The sequence below is a fragment of the Gadus morhua genome, chromosome 20, assembly GCF_902167405.1.
Source record: "Gadus morhua chromosome 20, gadMor3.0, whole genome shotgun sequence".
Taxonomy (NCBI): Eukaryota; Metazoa; Chordata; class Actinopteri; order Gadiformes; family Gadidae; genus Gadus; species Gadus morhua.
The window spans coordinates 24,553,056-24,558,077 of NC_044067.1; the positions used below are offsets into that span (position 1 = coordinate 24,553,056).

Consider the following 5,022-nt stretch of genomic DNA (forward strand, 5'->3'; position numbering starts at 1 on the left):
CACACTTTTTTTTTTAATCATTTTACAGCCCTAATATATATATGAATTGTTTTAAGTATGTTGACCTGTGATGTATATTTGTTATGGAAACACGGGATTAGCATTAGTATTTGTACTATTTAATTACAATGTTTTTTAATCCTTTATGGTATTTTTCATTTAATTCTATTAAACAGGTCAGTTGCAGCAGTCTTTATATCACGGACGACTCCAACACGGCAATATTTCCAGAGCCAGCAGGCCATTTTTCAATAATTAATCTAACTAATCGCAGTCATTATGAGGTCCACGGCGATGCAGAGCACCTTCCACCCGCTGCTGGTGCTCCTGCTTTTGGGTTCATGCGCCGACCCTCACCGGCTTCTGCTTCATCTTTTTCTGCGTCTGGTTTTTCCACTGAAACACCACCACCACCACCACGAGCTGGAACTCCACGAGCTAGTAGAGCTAGCTTGTTCCAGGGAAGATCATTCCAAAGGTTACTTGTTAAATATGTAACTGATCTCTGCTGCTAAAATCTCGTCCTATAATATATAAATATCATTTTAGGCCCATAGGTGTGATTTTAAGACGGTCTGATTTATCCCCAGGTCAATCCATCTAGCAGAAATTGTTAATGAGAAACTCAGTCCTTGCAGGACAGTAGTTGTGCGTTTTTTGGAAGCGGAGGCCTGCGTTGAACGAATTTCGGCCAAAGTTCAAGATGCCGTGGGCTCTGATGAGCCTATTACCTTGACGGACACCCAAGGAAACAAAATAATGGACTCTGAGGGCACAAGAAGTAAGTTGTATGATCAGAAACTTGCTTCTAATTTGTGGTTTCTAATAAACCTTAATGTGGATTTTAAAGGAGTCATTGATTGCAAAAAACCAATTTACCTTGTCACAGTTGATTAACGACAGTTCAGTGGGTAAAATGTACATACAATGAACCCTTAAAGTCCATTGACACTTCTTTCATATGCAAATCTCACAATTAAAAACCAGTGGGTATGTAAAGCAGGATTTGCTAAGAAGATGTAGCTGAAAAGGTGCTGTTCTGACCCTTTGTTCATTACAACCGCAAGCTGTAGTATTATGTTGTTGCTAACGTGTCCTCCCTGTTTCTATTACCGGTAGATGTGATGGTTTAGTTTATTGGCAATGTGGCTAACGTTATTTCATGTCCCTGACTGTGTTTCATTCAAATAAATAACACGTGTTTGTTTACAGCCCAACCAATGTTACATACCCTATTCGGAGACCGTAAGGAACCGTGTGAAATACCCCCAAAAAGTCAATGACCCCTTTTAAAAACAGAAGTGAAGTTAATGTTTTCTGACTTCTTAGGTTCCTAGTTCTGGAAACAGAACTCAAGAAAAATATATGCTGTGCCTGAAAGTGACTTTGTGGAGTTTCAGAATGGGAGAAGAGCTAAAACAAGGTAATACAACATTTGATCTGTAGGCAAATTCACCAGTGTAATGCAAAAGTTAAGAAAGGAAAAAGAAAAGAAAGTAGAGTGGAAGAATAATTATTATTTGAACTTAATTTGGTCTGCTTTTTTGAGTGATGATCATGAATGAAGTCATTATGATTCAATTATATGACAACAATGTCTCATAGGTTGACGCTTTTACAGAGTAAAATAAAGATTTATAAAATATTCAGAAAGATATTCAAACATTTGTTCATATGCACCATTTGAAAAAAATCTTTAATCCTTTCTTTTCTGTTCATACATTTGAGTCGAAGGGATGGAGATTCAAGCCTGCAGGAGGTCCTTGGACGTGTTGACCAGCTGAAGCAAGCCGCCGGGAGTCTCCAAGAGGTCACTAATTCAATCAACCAGCTGTCTCAGCTGGCCAAGTCTCAAAAGGAGGAGATCATGGCAAATGTCGGTTTGCAGCCCTTAAAGGAAGCCTTTGCATGTCTTGTGTGTAAAGGTACGTGTAAGATATGTAACAGTAGGTCATTCTACAGTACAAAACATAGCCGCCTGCCACCCTCAAGCACTGCGCTGACCAGCTGTCACGGGTGTTCATCGCATCTTCAACATTCACTCGGCGATAAAACACACTTCTGATTGCTTACAGTTAATTTCCTTCTATATTGCAACTAACAATTAAATGTTATTTTCTGCATCAATTTATAATCTATATTTTTTTAACCTTGCAGCTGTAATGGCAGATCCCATGTTCGCCACATGCTGTGAATCGATAATTGGATGTCGTACCTGTGTGGAGCTGTGGTTAGTCACATCAGACCACTGCTTGAAATGCAGGGCAGGAGACTTTGAAAATAAAATACATTAATCACTTTTCGACCATAAAGGTGTTTTTGACCTTACATTGTTGATTTCGCTGAAAACGAATGTATTCCACTTCCAAATGGTTTACTATGGCCCAATAACCCTTTGGTAAGCTTAGTAACACGTTTGAATTGAAATTGACAAATATCAACATTTCTTGTTTTTATGCCTGCAAAATGCTTTTCAGAGCGCAAGAATCACTTTTCAGCCAACAATGTGTTTTTCACCTTACATTGTTGATTTCGCTCAAAACTAATGTATTCCACTTCCAAATGGTTTAGTATGGCCCAATAACCCTTTGGTAAGCTTAGTAACACGTTTGAATTGGAATTGACAGAGATATCAACATTTCTTGTTTTTATGCCTGCAAAATGCTTTTCATAGCGCCAGAATCACTTTTCAACCAACAATGTGTTTTTCACCTCACATTGTTGATTTCGCTCAAAACTAATGTATTCCACTTCCAAATGGTTTAGTATGGCCCAATAACCCTTTGGTAAGCTTAGTAACACGTTTGAATTGGAATTGACAGATATCAACATTTCTTGTTTTTATGCCTGCAAAATGCTTTTCAGAGCGCTAGAATCACTTTTCAACCAACAATGGGTTTTTCACCTTACATTGTTGATTTCGCTCAAAACTAATGTATTCCACTTCCAAATGGTTTAGTATGGCCCAATAACCCTTTGGTAAGCTTAGTAACACGTTTGAGTTGAAATTGACAATAATATCAACATTTCTTGTTTTTATGCCTGCAAAATGCTTTTCAGAGCGCTAGAATCACTTTTCAACCAACAATGGGTTTTTCACCTTACATTGTTGATTTCGCTCAAAACGAATGTATTCCACTTCCAAATGGTTTAGTATGGCCCAATAACCCTTTGGTAAGCTTAGTAACACGTTTGAATTGAAATTGACAGAGATATCAACATTTCTTGTTTTTATGCCTGCAAAATGCTTTTCAGAGCTCCAGAATCACTTTTCAACCAACAACGTGTTTTTGAACTTACATTGTTGATTTCGCTCAAAACGTATGTATTCCACTTCCGAATGGTTTAGTATGGCCCAATAACCCTTTGGTAAGCTTAGTAAGACGTTTGAATTGAAATTGACAGATATCAACATTTCTTGTTTTTATGCCTGCAAAATGCTTTTCAGAGCGCTAGAATCACTTTTCGACCATAAATGTGTTTTTGAATTTACATTGTTGATTTCGCTCAAAACGAATGTATTCCACTTCCAAATGGTTTAGAATGGCCCAATAACCCTTTGGTAAGCTTAGCAACACGTTTGCATCAAAATTGACAGAGATATCAACATTTCGTGTTTTTATGCCTGCAAAATGCTTTTCAGAGCGCTAGAATCACTTTTCAACCAACAATGTGTTTTTCAACTTACATTGTTGATTTCGCTCAAAACTAATGTATTCCACTTCCAAATGGTTTAGTATGGCCCAAAAACCCTTTGGTAAGCTTAGTAACACGTTTGAATTGAAATTGACAGAGATATCAACATTTCTTGTTTTTATGCCTGCAAAATGCTTTTCAGAGCGCAAGAATCACTTTTCAACCAACAACGTGTTTTTGAACTTACATTGTTGATTTCGCTCAAAACGTATGTATTCCACTTCCGAATGGTTTAGTATGGCCCAATAACCCTTTGGTAAGCTTAGTAACACGTTTGAATTGAAATTGACAGATATCAACATTTCTTGTTTTTATGCCTGCAAAATGCTTTTCAGAGCGCTAGAATCACATTTCGACCATAAATGTGTTTTTGAACTTACATTGTTGATTTCGCTCAAAACGAATGTATTCCACTTCCAAATGGTTTAGAATGGCCCAATAACCCTTTGGTAAGCATAGTAACACGTTTGCATCAAAATTGACAGAGATATCAACATTTCGTGTTTTTATGCCTGCAAAATGCTTTTCAGAGCGCTAGAATCACTTTTCAACCAACAATGTGTTTTTCACCTTACATTGTTGATTTCGCTCAAACCTAATGTATTCCACTTCCAAATGGTTTAGTATGGCCCAATAACCCTTTGGTAAGCTTAGTAACACGTTTGAATTGAAATTGACAGAGATATCAACATTTCTTGTTTATGAGCTCAAAATGCTTTTCAGAGCATTAGAATCACTTTTTGATCACTTCCAAATGGTGGAGTTGGCCCTATAACCCCATGGTGAGCTTAGTAACACGTTTGCATTGAAATTGACAGATATCAACATTTCTTGTTTTTATGCCTGCAAAATGCGTTTCAGAGCGCTAGAATCACTTTTCAACCAACAATGTGTTTTTGACCTAACATTGTTAATTTCGCTCAAAACGAATGCATTCCACTCCCAAATGGTTTAGAATGGCCCAATAACCCTTTGGTACGCTTAGTAACACGTTTGAATTGAAATTGAAAGATATCAACATTCCTTGTTTTTATGCCTGCAAAATGCTTTTCAGAGCGCAAGAATCACTTTTCAACCAACAATGTTTTTTTCACCTAACATTGTTAATTTCGCTCAAAACGAATGTATTCCACTCCCAAATGGTTTAGAATGGCCCAATAACCCTTTGGTAAGCTTAGTAACACGTTTGAATTGAAATTGACAAATATCAACATTTCTTGTTTTTATGCCTGCAAAATGCTTTTCAGAGCGCTAGAATCACTTTTCAACCAACAATGTTTTTTTCACCTTACATTGTTGATTTCGCTCAAAACGAATGGGTAACAC

The 5,022-nt window shown here is 37.2% G+C and overlaps 1 long non-coding RNA gene across 1 annotated transcript; it reads left to right on the forward strand.

The window, feature by feature from the left end:
* The first annotated feature begins 1,338 nt into the window (after window positions 1-1,338).
* Window positions 1,339-2,283, forward strand: LOC115533611 (uncharacterized). The gene is made up of 3 exons (XR_003974211.1): window positions 1,339-1,423; window positions 1,729-1,925; window positions 2,158-2,283. It is a non-coding gene; the product is annotated as an uncharacterized LOC115533611 (long non-coding RNA).
* The last annotated feature ends 2,739 nt before the right edge of the window (window positions 2,284-5,022 follow it).